Source organism: Ambystoma mexicanum, chromosome 1p (genome assembly GCF_040938575.1).
Source record: "Ambystoma mexicanum isolate Mex_15411 chromosome 1p, UKY_AmexF1_1, whole genome shotgun sequence".
Taxonomy (NCBI): domain Eukaryota; kingdom Metazoa; phylum Chordata; class Amphibia; order Caudata; family Ambystomatidae; genus Ambystoma; species Ambystoma mexicanum.
The window spans coordinates 1412671908-1412690805 of record NC_090921.1 but is presented as its reverse complement, the minus strand read 5'-3'; positions in this window follow the sequence as shown (position 1 = coordinate 1412690805).

The following is an 18898-nucleotide window of genomic DNA, read 5'->3' as shown; positions in this document are numbered from 1 at the left end:
ATGTGATAGTTATACATAGGGAAGTAGTAGCTTTGAAGCAGAGCAATCATTTCTGTACATGAAGATAATCAGTTACGTTATGAAAATTGTCGGGTAATACTGCTGTTTTTTTGTTTACTTCATTTCCCTGTATATGCTCTATTTGTATGTGTTATTGTCTGTTTGTGTTTGGTGTGCAGTAATGCAATAATGTAGTAATTGGGTTTTATTAGCTATCTATTACATGTTTCACATTATGAAAAACTCTAATAAAAAAGCAGTTATCATTTCAGTATTCAACATGGCAAGATTATGAATATTGCACCTTCATCATTTATGCTGCACACACTGCTTATGTTTCTGCATGAATAGCTTAGTATACTGGATAGAACTTCATAATAGAATGCTATGTATATCAACACATTCCTTAATGCACTAATTAGCTCATGATATTTATTCCAATGATCCTTGACACTTTTTTGTCAATATTACAATAAGAATCCCTTCTACAGAGTTTTCATGAAAAGTAAATGCACATGTGTTGTCACAGTGATGTCATCAATGACATTTGTGATGTCATCTTTGATGTCCTGGGTGTTAGTCTTAGCAGTGCACGGTGGTGGCCCGAGTTATGGTTGCTTATCTTACCATAACTGCCGAATTTCAGGGGGTTTTCGGTTTTACTTTGAACCATAACGTCCCTTTAACAACGCTTTTTTCACTGAATTTCATAGGTTTTTAGTAGCGCAACTTAACCATGACGTCCCTTTAACAAAGTTTTTTTTACTGAATTTTATAGCTTTTTAGTAGTGCAACTTAACCATAACGTCCCTTTAACAAAGTTTTTTCACTGAATCTCATAGGTTTTTAGAAGCACAACTTAACCATAATATCCCTGACTTCATATACATGTAAAATAGAACATACTAACCCCCTCGTAGTGATTTTCATGTCCGCGGACTACCGCCATGTCCGCGGACACATCGAAAATCTGAGCGTGGTGAATGTATTTTTTTTCTTGTTTTTTTTTCTTACTTTACTCCTAAAATCTTTACATAACCTTCTCCAAAGCAACCCTCACATTCCAAAATAGAAAGGCATTTCCCGTAAAAGATAAAGAAATGCCATCTTCTTTAAAATTAACAGCATTACTGGCATCAATATCCTCATTGTTACAGAAGAACATACCAGCTCTAAGCATGAAGGCACACATGCCTCGGTTGATGACACACCTAGCAATGTTTTGCTGAGGACAAAAAAATGAACTATTGTCCCATATTGCCCTAGGTAGTAATCCAGAAAAAATTACTTTCGCATTTGGAAGGATCTTCATTACGGCTTGAACCAAGCATTCCAAATCAGCCAACAAAGTAGGGGCACTGACATTGCCCAAATGGAAAGCACCATAGTGCAAAACTACCACATGCGGACTGTTCATCGTGGCCATATCCTCACAAACTTGTACAATTCCCTGTACATTGCAATCAGGCACAGTGCGCCACACCACCTCCACTCCTTTCACATCAAAGTTCTTTGCAACATGCCTGCATTCAGCATACTGCTGTAAACCATGCACAAACATATCTCTGAGCACCAACACCCTGACTTTCTCCACTTCTGCCATCTTCACCACACACAGTCTCTTTCAACACAAATCCACAACCTCGACATCTGATTGGCTGATCCGTACATTCTTCTTTCCATGTTGGATTTCCTGGAAAAACCCGGATGTAGCACGCCCTGTCCACGAACAGCCGCGGTGTCCGCGGACGGCGTCCACTTTACTCTCTGTGCCATTCCCTCATTGCATACAGCTAAGCAATCACACAATACGAATAACGTCCTCAGAACACCCCCATTTTGTGAATTTTTCGAACATTTCAGGACAATTATCATTTCTTTATTCAACTTATTAACATTACAAATATTATACTTTCATCTTCTACTCTGCACACAATGCTATGTTTCTCCATTAGTAGCTCAGTATACTACATAGAATCCCATAATACAATGCTATTTATATCAATGCATCGTTCAAAGCACTAATAACGGTATGATATTTATTGCAATATCCTTGACACTTTTTTCGCAACATTATAATAAAAATCCCTAGTACACAAATTCCATGAAAAGTATACACATGTGATGTCATCAGTGATTTCATCAATGACATTTGCGATGTCATCTTTGATGTCCTGGGTGTTATTCTTAGCAGTGCACGGTGGTGGCGCGAGTTATTTTTCATAGCTTAACATAACTTGCGATTTTCAGGGGTCTTTCGGCTGTACTTAAAACCATAACGTCCTCTAAACAAACTTTTTTTAATATCACGCAAAAAATATACAAACATGGCGTGCAAAAACCAACTTCTCACAGATGGCTTTACACAGAATGTTGCAAAGTAAGAATTTATGCTCGTTCACAGTAAAGGTCAGCTGCTTCCATTTTTTTCTCGGGCCCTGGAGAGGCTCACGAAGAGGATATAAGGTTGTATTGTGTTTTGACCTTGACAGACAGAGATTGTGATGAAAGACTTCGCCTGAAGGAGTGTTGCTAAAACGTAAGAGAAGATAAGGATGAAATTTATGAAACAAAACCACTTTTTTATATATTATATCACTATGCGAAAGATCGTTGGCACACGCAGAGTCGTATTTTGGGACTGCACCACTCGTAGACAATGGAAATTGCAATTGTACTGTAAGTAACCCTTTAGATTATTTTATACCAAATATAATTACAATAGCGTAGCATTAAAGACCGCTCAAGTTGAACTTGTTCGTTGAAAGTGGCATAATGTTTTCTACCACGCACTATCACCGCCAAATTGATCCCCTGTTGTTTAGAGGGCTCTGAAAAAGGCAGACGACACAGGGGGGGTTAATACAAATAATTTAACCGGTCTATAGGCGGTCAAGCGCTCTACTCGCTGCGCCACTTCACTGTAGCCTGTCAAATGGCACAGCGAGTACAACGCTCACTTTGACACCCGTGCACAGCTTGCTAACGCAAGTTCGAATCCTGGCAAGGCCAAACTCAGCCTTTCATCCTTCCGTGGTCGATAAATGAGCACCACACACCGTGGTTAATAATAAGCAATGCTAAGATACCTCACGGTTCTTAGTGCTATATGAATGGGAAAATATTATTATTTTATTATTAACATACTCCGTTGCACTATCTTCGATAGCAAATAGTTTCACGCCCTAATAAATAAAATGATGATTTTTAATGAGGATCGGCTGGTGAGACTAATTTATGTTTTTTAAAACAGGTATGTGGCCCCATTTTGCCTATGTCACGATTTACAGACTCCAGCGGATGGGGTCTTCAACTGCCAGGTGCAGGTCCAAATATGCAACTTCATGACCCTCACCATTTTATGGGACAATCGCCAAGGACCAATATGCCCTTACGCAGTACTAGCGGCTACAAACAACATACCAACCAATAGGGTGGTCTAATGGCTCGTTTTTGCAGCAACATTCCGATTATCAGAGCGACCATTTACTGCTTTTATCATAAACCAACAGCCTATCTACCGCAAAGGAACAACGCGTGGATCCAAATAAACTTTTGCTGATCGACAGCAGAGACAATAGCAAATCGCTGAATATTCACTAAACATTTCATGTGAAATAAATGTACTTTACCAAATGTACAATCCTGCTGTTTACTTTTAAACCAAAGTTTCATATTCCGAATTGTGGCGCACTGAGTTGTAAGCTGATCTGACACCCTCTGTACCGCAAAGGAACATCGCGTGAACTTTTGCGGATCGACAACAAAGACAAATGCAAATTGCTGAATATTCTCTAAACATTTGCTGTCAAATAAATGTACTTTACAAAATTTACAATCTTGCTGTTTGCTTTTAAATCACTGTTTCATATTCCGAATTGTGGCGCGCTGTGTTGTGACATAATATGTGTTGTCTTCCGGGTTCTGTGTAAAGTCACTTAGGACTGGAGAGGACTGGGCGCGTTTGATGACGCACCCTGTAACATCACAGAGAGAGGCGGGGAATATGAATGCTTTGATAATATCAGGTTTAGAGGCGGGAGATATGATTTAGTGTCGCAAAAGCAAGTCAGCCAGGTCAATAGCGCCAGTCATAGGATTATCACATAATGTCGGCGCACACCAGCCAGATTTATCGTTTCTTTAGTGGACAAAAAGTCGGTTGACGCCTATAGGAAATTGTACTATTAGCGGACAAAAGGAGTGGTCTTAAAACACTTTCACCCTGACAACGAACAATACAAACAACGTACTTAGAACACCCCCATTTTGTGTAATTGCAACCATTTCGAGACACCGCGAGTGTTCTTAGAACACATTCAACTAGACAGATTACAATACGGACAGCGTCCTGAGGACACCCCCAGTTTGTGTATTTACGAACAATTAAGTACACCGCGAGTGTTCATAGCTCATCTTTACCTTCCTTGCGAACAAAAATGACACATAGTCAATCAGTGAACACGTCGCATGTCCGCAGACATGACGCAAGCCGCTGGGTGCTGTCCGCGGAGCGAACGGGGAAGTCCGTCCGCGAAGCGAACACAGATATCACTAATTTTTTTGCCTTACATTTTGGTCATTTTTTAAGAAACTACTGGATGGATTTACACCAAATTTGCAAAAGCATGCTTTCGGGACCAGGCCGCCGCTCCTGCCGCAAATTTGGTGTAAATCCGTCCAGCGGTTCGGGCTGTAGCCGTGCGCAAAGTTTTTTCCCATTCACTCTATGGGAAAGAAAAAGTTTTGGGACCCCCCCTATAACTTTTCTCCCCCTGGACGAATCCTCACCAAACTTTGCAAAGAAATTCAGAGTGGGCCATATACTTTTTTTTACAACGTTTGGTGAGGATTCGTCCTGGGGGAGCGAAGTTATAAGCCGCCCAAAAAGTGCTCTTCCTATGGAAACACCAACTTAACCATAACTACATGGCCGCTACCGCAGCCGTGTAATATATATATATATATGTACGTGTAGGCGCATGCCACACTCTATTCACTATAAAGCTAGCCTTTAAGAATACTTAATCTGCTCGCATAACTTGATATCTTCATTATTTATGTAGCATAAGTCTCTTCATCTTGGTCCCAAGATATCATTGAGCTTGATACTTTCTTGATGCCTTATAGAATTGCCTGCATTCTCTGGTCCCTCGATCTCATCTCTTTTCTATATATGTCAGCTTTGCATTTGTATGACATCATTGTTTCTCTTCGTTTATTCAATTGGCCTGTTTTCTTCCAGACTATCACGCGGACAGCCATCATACGGTCTCATATGCGGGTATGGTATCATCAAGGGGAACCTTGGTTCCAAGATTCTCCTTGGTATCTGTAATTCAAATGGCTTTGTATGTGTGTCATATTCTAGTTTCTAGCAGATAGGCAGTGATTGAAGTGGAGGTACTTAGCTGGTCTCCCCCCCGTTCTTCCAAAACTATTAAGGACAATATTGGCTCTCTTGCCGCTGCACTTGCTGATTTTTACAATAACTCTCTTGTTACTCGGTCTTTCCCCTCTCTTGTGCGCCCCCTCCTTTAAAAACCTTCCGCCGACCCCTCATGTCTGCTAAACTACTGCCCCATCCCTATCACTCCTTCCTTAGGAAACTCTCAAAGAAACTGGTCTTCCCCCAAATGACCCAGAATGCTGAGCTTGTCGGTTGCCTATATGACCATCAATCTGGATTCCAAGCATCCAGAGGCATTTAAAGTGCTCTCCTGAACAGCTGTGAAGAACATCTTGCATCTCTTGACTCTAAATCTCCAGCTGTTCTCATTCTACATTATCTCTCCTCTGAATTTGATATGGTCAACCACTCCATCATCATAAAACGGCTCCACTATACCCTTAGTATCTCAGAGCGGACACTGGACTGGCTGACCTCCTTCCTCATTGAACTTCCCTCCGATTTTATCCTGGCCTCTTCCTCTTCTCCCACCTCTAGCTCCATACATGACATTCCCCAGGGCCATAACCTTTCTCCCTGGCTCTTTAACATCTATCTTACTCTGCCTGTACAACTAATTTCCACTTTCTCCCCTTACTTCGATTGTTATGCAGATGACAAACAACTCTCCTTCAAACTTCCCTCTGATCCTCTCGTTAATTCCTCCATCATTCCCAACTACCTATCTGCCATCCAGTCCTGTTGTGCTTCCAATAATCTCTGCCTCAATGCCAGCAAGACAGAGATCCTTCCTATTCAGACTCCTGCTCCCTCTTTCTTCACTTCACTCTGTCCACCCTCTAGGGTCCTTCATCTGAAACCAGAAACCTTGGAGTCATCTTCGATTCCACTCTTTCCTTCCTCCCTCACATCCAGGGCCATGCAAAGAAGGCCCACTTTCAACTCCACCTCCTCAAATGAATCCTTCCTTTCCTCACTTCCCACCAGAAGCTCAATGTCTCTAGCGCTCTGGTACTCTCTAGACTGGACTACTGCAACAGCCTCTCCCTTAATCTTCCTCTCTACATCCCCTCCAGTTTTATCCAGATTGGGGCTGCAAGACTTATCCTTGGTCTCAAGCCCGGGGACTACATCTCTCGAGCCCACTGTCCTGGTTTCTGCAAGGATCAAATTCAAATCCCTCTTCAACATCCATAAGGCTGTCCAGAGACTTCACTATCTAAAACTGGCTCTCACCAAATACTCTCCCTCCAGATCTTTATGCTCCCCTGGCGCCAACTGTCTGCATATCAAGCGCTTCTCTAAACAGTGAGCGGGTGGCCGATCTCTTTCCTTGAGTGGCTCCCTCATCTGGAACAGCCTCCCCCTTCCTCTCTGTCTTGAGCTGGATTGCCTCAAATTATAGAATCTCCTCAAGACTTTCATTTTCACCTCCTTCTTCTCCATCTCCATCTCTTGCTAAACCCCACAGTCACTCAGATTGGTGACCAGGGCCCTTATGTGTTGTTCTGGTTCCTAGCCTTCCCCCACCCACAATCGCTGTCAGCCTCCGCCCACTCCTAGCACTTGACTTTAGGTTCCTACTGGCCTTTGCTGTCTACCAAGGCTGCACTTATTTTATTGGCAGTTGAACACTCTTACCAATTGATCTATGCTAGGCACTTAAAAGCTGCTTGCAACTTACTCCCTAGCACTTCCCTCCATGAAACTCCAAGCACTTAACCCCTCCCTTGTCCCTTCTCTCTCTTTGCAGTTGCATTTTCTGATTGTTCACAAGGCCTAGTAGGACAATCTCTTTCTTTCTCTTCATTGTTATTATATTTGCCTTTCATTCCCGCGTACCCTCCCCGTTGCACTGTGGGTGCTTTAAAACATAATTGACTTGATGTATAAGTGCCTTACAAATGCACAATAAAATAAAATAAATAAAACAATCCCTGGACTGATTGGACACACCTTATCTAAACCCATTCCCCTAGACACATGGCCCACTACATAATCACTATTGAATCCAGGTACGAGATTGATTGTTTGAACATAATGACACATTAATAAATCGTGACCATCATGTGATGTGCACCTCTCTGATCCAGGCACGATCAAAGTAAACTGGTGAGGACAACGCTGATTTAATAAGACAATAGGCATTCTCATTATAGCAGACACTGCAGCGCACACAATCTTCACCCCAAATCTTGGAACTAAATTTGTTGGCATTACCTCTGTTCCTCAATCCCAAATCACTGAACATTCCAGACATGTCCCTCCCTTATCTCCTTCAAGCCCAAGGTGCCCATTAATGAAATGACCATGGCTCCACTCTTGAGTCTAAATTTCAAGGCTTTGTTACTTTGAATTGCGTCTACTTCAATTCAAATGGGATGACCGCTCTTGGGTGAGGGCAGTAGTGCTCTAAATCTCCCTGCCCAATGGCATCACACAACTTTACACCTATTCTCATGAATTTGTCCTTCAAAGGGCGGCATCCCTACCAGTTGTTCCAGCAGCTACAATTCAGTTCCCACCACGTTCAGGCTCTGCAGTTGGATACAATTAGCGGTTGTCTGTGCACCGCAGGTGCCGCTGACCTCGACTTTTCTCCTAGAGAACGGAAAAGGGGTTTTGTTTTTGGAACTGAACTAAACGGAGCCACAGCTCCACATCAGGGCCTACCTTGTATACTGTGCACCATGTACTTAGGCCTTAACATCTAACATGGTGACATTTAATACATTGACCTTGCTTCTACCACAGTATCTTTCTGAATCCATCTTCCACTTGTTTCAGCTCTTTTCCATACATCTTGCTAAAAACATAATTTCGGACACAACAACGAAACACAGGGCCTATAATACTGGACTATTTATAACCTCTGCAACTGGAACATTAATACTTTGTTGCTCTTTCTGTGCTGCTATGTGAGTATCTGATATGTGTGAAAACTAATAACAAATGATGCATGCACCTTCTGCGGCACACATTCGCCCTGCTCCCACAAGAGTACGCATTTATAGGTTTTCCTCAGGCTGAACCTTTTTGCCTGGCTGGGACGCTCTATGTGCATCTCAACAAATGTCTTTTATGGGAATCCCTTTCTGGAGAAAGCTGTCGCTTTTAGGGCTACAGGATAGTTTTTGTGTGTGCTAGAGAAAGGGGCTGGGAGGGACTGTCTAGTTTCAATCCATATCTCTCCTGCTTCAATGTCTGTTGCTGACAAGATGTGGTGACAAGTGGCTCTCCATGATTGGATAGCCACTAGCTGTTTGAATGGTGCACACCATCCATGTTGGTGGGCTTGGACATGCTCTCAGCCTGAATCTTGGATACAAGGAGGGTTCCTGCAACTGTTCATCAGCTCACCAATGGAAACAAGACTTCTACGAAGAATAGCAGCTCACTGATGACACAAGGATAATGCCTGAAGCTGACCAGCATCAACTCCTCTGCTGTCCCTGTGAAGCCCTGCTCCTCTGTTCTGATTTCAAGGAGGCCTTTGTAATAATGGAGATGAGAGTTGCACCAGGTCTGGCCACGGCCCCACCCATTCCAATTATGAATGAAAGTACAAGCTGAGAAACATTCAGTAATCACTAGTGACCACGCAGTTGCCATTAGGAGTAGAATAGGTTGTGCAACACAAGTAGGGCGCAAAGTAATTTGCATTCACTTAAGTAGTATGGTTGCAGAATACCCAGACAGGGTTACACAAGTAGTAGAAACTGTGCCTAGAAACACTTGTTCAATAAATAGATGAAATTGAGCTGTGAACATTGGTCCTCTACCACATGATCCAAACAATGGTAATTTATTCCAGTCCCAATTAGATAGAGCACCTGACACTTCCTTAAAACATCCACTTCCTTAAAACGCCAATCTCTCCTTCCCTCACCACATACCTTAGCACTGCATAAAAGTGCCCAAGGCCAGATGAGCAAATAACTGGCCAATGAAATTATGTTCTTCTTATCAACTAGCGTAGTCAAGTGCTAACATATAACATGTTAGATTGAAATTCATCATTTTTAGGAGGATGTACCTAGGAGGAGTTATTAGTTGTAGAATAACCAATAGTTAAAGGTTCACTTATAGATGGCTATTTGTCCTATACTCTACCAACCAATCAAGTGAGAGAGTAGATGTTTTTTATAATGATTACTAAATATGATGTCAGCTATGATGTTTTCTTTGTTTTAAACGTATTGTTCCTAACACCATTTTGAGATTGTCCTTTGTATGCTCTCGCAGCGGCCGGTTGTATTGGAATAAAGCTGGGTTTTCTCATGCACTTGGAGTCACTCCGTTATTGAGTTTTTCCTCCTTTATGGTGTATTTGAGCCTATCTTAACACCTTAATTGGTGCTTAGACACCTAGACCAGTGAGAACAACCAGTCTCAACCTCTGACCCAAGATCCTTGCCTGCTTAGCCTTCGGAAGTGTCCCTGAGCCAAACGATGGACTGACCAGCTCTCCCCTGGGCTACATTGCTGCAGTCATTGCTGTTCCAAGCACAGCCTTGGAACTGTGCAGATCATCTGCTTGTACCACAGGTTGCCTGCTCCTGCATTTTCAGCGATCTCACACCAAGGGAAGCTGTGATATGATATGATGTGATATGGCATTTATAACGCGCCTATACACAAGTGTTTCAAGGCGCAATGAGGCAAGGGGGGGAAACAAAGGGAGGACAGACAGCGATCCTGCTAGGCCAAGTGTCATTCAGATCGCACAAGTGCATGGGAAGGGAGAGGGGAAAGTGCAGTACATGGGAAAAAGTGGAATAAATAAGAAAATAAATAAATGGCCAGCTGGTGGCAAGTGCAAGGAAGTGCAGACAAAAGTGCTGGTAAGGGGACTGTAGTGTTACAGAACAACGGTCCCCAGGTGCAGGGGTTGCCAGGGAGGCAGTGCAAGTGGGCAATTGACAGTGCCTGGGCCAGCGATCAGAAAGGGTGGCCAGGTAACCCAAGCAGTTTCAGTTAGGAAATCAGCAGGGGAGAGGGGGAGAGAAAGGCGAGGCAAAGAGGAAGGTTTTGAGGTGCTTCCGGAACCTAAGATGGTTCTCCTCGAGTTTCAGGGAGGCAGGAAGGCTGTACCAGAGAGAGGCCCCAGCCAAAAAGAGTAATCTGCCCCCAACTCGTTGCTTGGAGAAGCGACTGACACTGAGGGAATTGGAGGCGGATGAGTGAAGAGCTCGAGAAGGAAGATATTTAGAAAGAGAGAGTTGAAGGCATTGCGGCCCCGGACCCCAGAAGGCCTTGTGTACAATGCAGAGAGTTTTGAACTTAATCCTCGCAGCCACTGGGAGCCAGTGCAGAGATTTCAGTCCTGGAGAGATACGATCCCTGGGCTTGAGGCCAAGGACAAGTCTTGCAGTCCTGTTCTGGATAAGTTACAGAGGGCGGTGAATAGAGGCAGGCAGGTTTAGATAGAGGTTGTTACAATAGTCCAGCCTAGAGAGGACCAGGGCTCTGGAGACAGTGAGCTTCTGGGGGAAGGAGAGGAAAGGAAGAATACCTCTAAGGAGGTGCAGCTGGTAGTGTGACTTCTTAGAGACGTCAGAGATGTGAGGGGAGAAGGAGAGAGCAGAGTCGAAGATGACCCTGAGGTTTTTAGCTTTGCAGGTGGGAGTAGGAATAGGACCAAGAGAAGCCAGCCAGAGAGCTGCAGGGAAGGAGGGAGTGGGTGTGCCGATGAGTAGAATCTCAGACTTACTGGCATTAAGGCAGAGGTTGTTGGCGGCACACCACTCCTGGATGGCAGACAGACAGTCAGAGAAGAGGGAAGGAGAGGAGGAGGCTGAGGGTAGCCTGACAATGAGCTGGTTATCATCTGCATAGCACTGAAAGTTGGGACAGAGAGAGGCAATGCGGTGGGCAAGGAGTGCCAGGTATTGGTTGAAGAGCCAGTGAGAGAGGTTAGATCCCTGGGGGACACCACAGGTAGAGAAAAAGATGTCGGAGAGGAAGGACCCCAGTTGGACCTGGGAGGGTCGGTCGGAGAGGAAAGAAGTCAGCCAAGCCAGAGCCTGACCAGTGATACCCAGGGTTATCACGGAGACGGTTGATCAGGATGGCATGGTTGACAGTGTCATGGGCATGTTCCTGTGTTTGCCACTGATGATCATCTATCGCCGCCTGACCATGGTGAACTTTGTTGAATCTTGTTGTCTTTGAGTCCCTGAGTTGCCCCATGACTGTCTGTCCTGCGGAAGTCTTCACCTTTCTTCATTTGGGTGTTCTAGTGGAAGCTGTCTGAAACAATTTCTAACCACGATCGACTGAATCTAAATCCTGTGGCAAACATTATCTCTTCTGTCAATACATATAGACGACCCTTTATAAAGCAACCGAGACAGAAGAGCAAACCTACAACAAAGTATGAAACCTCCACAGTGGTATTCGGGCAAGGTTTAGCCAGGGAGTAAGTTTGCATACCTGTTGCTCCAACCTGTCTACAGCAAAACAAAAGAGGTGATGGCTGGAAGGTTTATAATTAATCTTATTCTCTGCCATTGCTCTGGGAACCCTCCAGACCATCAGTCTTCACCTGCCAAGCCATTTCAAAAGGGGAAAGACAATATGCAAATCAGTCTTGGTCCCACCCCAGAAGGGGCAGTCCAGCCCAAACTGCTACATGGGACCACAAGCATCCCCAAACATGTTTTGGCCTTAGAGAGCATATGCCTGGACGTGGACCCCTTGCTTGCTGTGCCATAGGGAAAAAAGCTGCACCTCACTGACGAGGCCCAACAAGGCTGAAACATGTTTGGGTTTGCATGTGTTTCCATTCAGAGGGGACAAGCCCTAGCAGTTCGGGCAGGGATGCTACCATTGGTGGCAGTACCTGACTAATTTGCATATGGCTGGGCTCATTTTACAGTGCGCAGACAGGCAAAAAGGTTTCCCAGAGCAGTCCTAGTGCCAGTGGTTCAGATTAATTCAAAACCTTCCACCCATCACTTTATTGGTTTCAGTTTGTCTTCCTATTTGAGAGAGGGTATGCCCAGATGTGGGTCCCTTGCTCGCTGTGCCATAGGGATCCAAGCTGCACCTCACTGATGAGGCCCAACAAGGCCGAAACATGTCTTTTACTGCTTGTGTTTCCAAGCAGATGGGACCTCGCCTAGCAGTTCAGGCATGGCTGCTCCCATTGTTGGCAGTACATTACTGATTTGCATAGGGCTGGACACCTTTTGCAATGGTACAGACGGGCTAAAAGACAGGGGTGTGGAAGGTTGCCCATAGCAGTGCCTGTGGTTCACTTCAGATGCAGAGAAATTACAAGAGGAATTTACAGTAATGAAATCCAGATTTACAGCCAGGGGTTTCCCTGAGGAACTACTAGACAAGTCAATATTAAGAACAGAGGCACAAGGTCGGGAAGATCGTCTAGGCCCTAAAGTAAGAAAGGAAAACACCAACCTTATACACACACTAAGATACTCTAGTCAAAGCTTTCAAATAAAGTACATTTTACACAACAATTGGAACCTAATTAAATCTGACCCTAACTTGAACCAACTTTTTCCAGAACCACCTATGCTCGCTTACAAAAGGGTTAGCAACTTCAGGGACAAATTGTCATGTCCGGCTGGATTCTGTGTGGAAGATGGCGGCGCCATTACTAGTCCCGTTACGTTCCTGCTGTTTGTTTTGGTAACGGTCTAGTTGTTTCAACAATGGCTGCCGCCGTGCATAAACATCCTCTCCCCCCGCAGTTCCGCGCGTTGCACTTGTTTTCCTTCGTGCGTGCGCTTTACTGGGTTTCGGCCCAGCGTTATTTTTTCCCTTTTCCTCCTGTCAGCTGGCCGCTATCTTTTCTTAGTGGCTTACCTGTTGTTTTCTTCTGCTCCGCTTTGCTCGGCTCCTGCCTCCGCTTACCTGGTTCTGCTTTCAGCTTGTTGCCTTCCTCCTGCCTGTGGCTTTCTGCGGCCTTCGATCTGCTCCCCTCTACGCTTGTGCTGCCTTGCCACCCGGTCCTACTCCACTCCATTGTCCCACCTTCCTACCGTATCGCAGCTGCTGTGCCTTCTGGTCACTTGGATTTTGCAATCCTCGGGTTGCAGACCGCTCCCACTTTGCTACGGTGCCGAAAAGCCATCTGAGAGATAGACGGAAGGTTGCTGATCAAGCTCTAAGGATCGCTACAAGGTTTTTGTGCTGGTCGGCTTTTCCCTGTATTTTTGGGTCTGGCTTCCGGGGAGGCCTCTCTGTTGGGGTTTTCCTGCCGACAGGGTGGCTTACCGAGGAGAGAGGCCCTACTTGCTACAGAAGAAGGGGAAGAAACTGAGAAAGGAAATCCAGAACCCCGGCATCACAAGAAGTCCCTAGAGGAAGACCACCAGGAAGATACAGGTGAGGAGGAAGGGAGGGAAGAGGATTCTGACATTGACAGCAGTCTTGACACAAATTGATAAAATCTGAGAAACCCAAGCAACAGACCCAAACATGCCTAAGCAGACATAAGAACCGAACATTTGCCTGCCTAAATTACCAACACTGCTAAAGTGTGATAAAAGGAGATCACATTTGGCACCCCAACAAAGGGAAGAAAATACCATTGAAACATTACGCGACCTGTGAGTCCAAAAATGTCATCTTTGCATTACGCTGCCCGTGTGGAAAATATTACTTTGGAAAAACAGCAAGAAGAGCTAAAGAAAGATAGACTGAGCACAAGTGGAATATTAGGACAAAAAACAACAAGTCACCAGTATTTAGACATTTCAGAGACCACCACCACAATATCTCGCAAATGAGGGTAGTGATACTCGAAGTAGTGCACACCCTTCCCAGTGGTGGTGATTTGCCTAAAATCCTAGCAAAAAGAGAATTATTTTGCATCCACCAATTAGATGCAATGAGTCCACTAGGCATCAACCAGGAGTACTACTTTGGCCCCTTTTTATAAAAAATCTGTCTGATGGGTATATTCCATATCATGACCTCTTCTTTTGACATATTTAAATAAATATACCACACCATATTAATACAAGACAACTTTGGTGTCTTAACCAGATAGACCACATTGACCATAGGGTATCGGCTATTGGTACACCCAATATTCAACCATAATGAAGAAACTATTGAAGTAACAAACTTGTACGGCATTTTGTTAGTCTTTTCTGAAGTTAGACTCCTTGATTAAACAACATGAATCAATATAATGGGAATCCTCATGGAGCATGGTTTTTGAAGACTAGGAATGATCCAAGGAGAAACAGAACTGGTAGTATGTTGTTGTGCAAACATGACATTTGTAGAATTTAGTATATATTCTGCTATACCACCTGATGTCAAAAATTAATTGTTCCATCCTAAGAACTGTACATCACACAAGGAGAGGGATCTTACAATGTATTATATAAACCAAAATTGGGATGAGGAGTTTTTGTTATTATTGATTAACCAAAGTAATTGCTCATACATTTAATGATATGTGTGTGGAACATATCACTTATCAAGAGATTGTGCTCCCTGGGAGGGACAACATGGATTGATTCATCAACATTTGTGAGGGGAATCATGTTACCTATACTAGGGGACATTGAATTTAAGAACATGACATCCCACATACACGCCATTCCTGAGATTCATACACAATAGTAATTTAGCTGATATAACGGTTACACACCAATAGGTGGTACACTGGGTACCATGTAATATCCCTTTACATGTATTATATCAATTTGTGGCACCAGTATCTTGTCATGACATAAGTTATTTTAGTCGTGTTCGACTTCAAACTGTCAATGTCACTCTTGAAGAGGGAGTTCACCCTCTATGTATACCACTAGTTTCCTATTTCAAACAGCGCATACGTCAGAGGACGTTCTATCATTAATTGCATAAGACAAATATTATTACATAGGAGACATATTGTGTATGTGATCTGGTACTACCATAACACCAACATATGGCCTGCATACAGGTTACATACCACTGAATAGGATCTACGACACACTTTGATCTCTATGGATGCATGCGCTGCATGACGTCACATGTTCACTTTCCTTTCGCTTTGCCCCAATCTAACCTTTTTTTCATATGACATACCTAATCATCCAGACCAACCACTTTTGGTTATAGCTATGGATGCATAATCATAAAGAATTCTGTAATTGTATTTTTGAAATCTAATGTCACTCACGGATGCGCAGAGTGACATTATTTACTTAATAAGTTCCACAATATCCTCCTTCTTTCTTAGATCTCTATGGACGCACGAGCCTCATGACGTCATATGTTTACTTTACTTTCGTTTTGCGGCAATCTAGTTTTCTTTATATGACTTACCTTATTATCTAGACCAACCAATTTTGGTTATAGCTATGGACGTATATTCATTAAGAATTCTGTAATTGTTATTTGGGAATCTAACGCCACTCAGGCATGTGTGGTGTGACATCATCAACTTGATGACATATAAATAAATAAACGCAACCAAGAAATGCATCTGTTGTTCCTGGTTGCACTCGCCACCGAGAGGGTTTTATCAGTCATCCGTACTCATCTAATACCCCATGTAAGTTGCTAGACATAGTTCTCCCATTCTTTACTTTTCCATGTACTTTAACCAGTAGTCTGACAGGAAACTCGATTTGTTTCTTCAGGTACTGGGTGAATTTGCTCGACATTTTGAAGTTAATTCTTGAAGACTTATACAGAGTGAACACTGATTGGGCAACAGTGGTTGTCCATAGAATACTTCAAGTAAGTTTGATAGCAGGAGTTTCTGAATCTCTGTTTCTCCTTTACTTTTTCCAATGGTCTGATAGGAAACCTTTCTTCTTCCCTCAGACACTGGACATATCTCTGGTTTTGTTGGTCCCCTTGACCCTCCCACATCTTCAGGGAACAGGTTTATCCTGGTTGTAGTAGACCATGCTACAAGATACCCAGAAGCCATACCTATGAGAACTGTTACGGCTCAGGCTATGGTTAAAGCTCTACTTAGTATTTTTACCAGAGTAGGTTTTCCTAAGGAAGTGATATCCGACAGGGGGTCCAATTTTATGTCCCACTGCATGCAAGCCATGTGGAAACACTGTGGTGTCACTTACAAGTTCTCTACAGCCTATGACCCACAGACAAATGGACTGGTAGAGAGGTTTAATCGTCCTATGAAGAGCATGATAGGTGCTTTAGAAGAACCCATTAAAAGAAAGTTGGACCTTCTACTGCAATGCCTTCTCTTTGCTTATAGAGAAGTTCCTCAGGAGGGAGTTGGTCACAGTCCCTTTGAACTTCTCTATGGCCAACCAGTCAGAGGTCCATTGGCCCTGATTAAGGAGGGGTTGGAGAGTGCTCCTTCCCCCAAACCAGTCAGAGTGACTGACTATGTGATAGGTCTCTGGAGGAGAATGTCACACATGATGGCAGAAGCTAGTAATAACTTAAAAGCAGGTCGGGCTCTAGTCAAACATGGGCATGACCAGAAGGCCAGCATGGTTGAGTTTACTCAAGACCAGCTTGTATTAGTTATGGTGCCAACAAGGCAGAGGGCCTTGCAGGACAAATGGATAGGACCCTTCAAGGTTGTGGGCAAACTTGGAGAGGTGAACTATTTGGTGGATTTAGGCAAACCTAAGGAGGCTCCCAGAGTCTTTCACACCAACAGTTTGATGGCATATCTCTCAAGACCAGAAGTGGGAGCTTTGCTTCTAGCTTCAGCTCAAGAGGAGGGGGAGAGTGAACCCCTACCTGACCTCCTCCGAAGCCAACTTTTGGATCAGAAAATAGAAGGAGTCAATCTCTCTTCTCAACTGACTTCTAAACAACAGGAGGAGTGCAAACTTCTGTTAACTCAATTTGCTTCCTTGTTTTCACTATCACCAGGCTTGACCCCTTGGGGCCAGCATGATATTCTTACTGGTGATTGTTTATCTGTGAAAAGCAGAGGTTACAGCATGTCAGAACATGTGAGATCGCACATCAAAGGAGAGGTCAACGAGATGCTTGATCTCGGGGTTATAGAGCCCTCTACAAGTCCATGGTCTAGTCCAGTTGTTCTAGTACCAAAGGTAGGATCCAAGGAGTTGAGATTCTGTGTGGACTATAGAGCTCTAAATGCAGTCTCTAAGACTGATGCCCATCCTTTGCCATGGACAGCTGAACTGGTGGATAGACTTGGTTCCCCAGTACATTTGATCTGACGTCAGGCTATTGGCAAATAGCCCTGACAGACCATGCTAAGGAGAAAACTGCATTCTCAACCCCAGCAGGCCTCTACCAGTTTAAGGTTATGACTTTTGGACAAAATAATGCACCTGCTACATTCCAAAGGATGGTCAATCAAGTTCTGAATGGGATGGAAGACTTCTGCATGGCATACTTGGATGCCATTGCAGTGTTCAGCCCTACATGGAAAGAACATATTGATCACTTAGGATATGTTTTGCAGGCTCTTGAGCAGGCCCATCTGACCATAAAAGCAAGCAAATGTCAAATTGGTCAGAGCAAAGTGGTCTACCTTGGTCATGAGGTAGGAGGAGGTGAAATAAGGCCATTGCCCGGCAAAGTACAAGCTGTGCAAAACTGGTCCACCCCCACTACTCAAACCCAAGTTAGAGCTTTCCAAGGTCTCACTGGGTACTACAGGAATTTCATAGAGAACAATGGGACCATAGCTTCTCCCTTGAATGTAATCTCCTCTGCAAAATTCCCTAAAAAGGTAAGATGGAATGAGGAATGAACTCAAGCCTTTGAAAACCTGAAGAAAGCCCTTTGTCAAGCTCCAGTCCTAAGAGCTCATGATTATCACCAACCCTTCATTGTGCAGACAGATGCCTCCAATACAGGTATAGGTGCAGTCCTTAGTCAACTGGATGAGAAAGGTGGGGAGCACCCCATTTGCTTCATCAGTAGGAAACTGAAGGAACCAGAAACAAGGTGGGCAACAATAGAGCGTGAATGTTTTGCCGTTGTGTGGTCTCTGAAGAAGTTTAGACCATACTTGTGTGGATCTACATTGTGATTCAGACAGACCACCAACCCTTGAGATGGTTACTGCAAATGAAAGGGGAAAACCCAAAACTTCTGAGATGGTCAATCTGCCTGCAAGGGTTTGATTTCACCATTGAGCACAGAGCCGGATGTCACTACCAAAATGCTGATGGTCTCTCTAGGATGTTTTTAACCGACTAGAGGTAGAGATTCATCCAGGAGTGGATTAAATCCTCCTGTCCCTTAGTCTGGGGGAGGGCGAGTATTAGGTTGAATTCTCAAGAATGGCTAATTTCCCTTACCTACTGAGTCCCTCAGCAGATTTGCTGGATTTCTAGGATTTATTTTTTTCACCTGGTAAGAGTGTGAGCCTTTTTTCCCACTCTTACATGTGGTATGCTGTGTGTGTTTTTACCATGTGTGTGATCTTGGGTTCTGGAGCCTCACCTACTCCATGAGCATCATTTTTCTGTGTGTTACACAGCACCTTCAGTGCAGTGACACAGGGTTGTCTTTTAGACTTCCCAACTCTGACTCCATTTT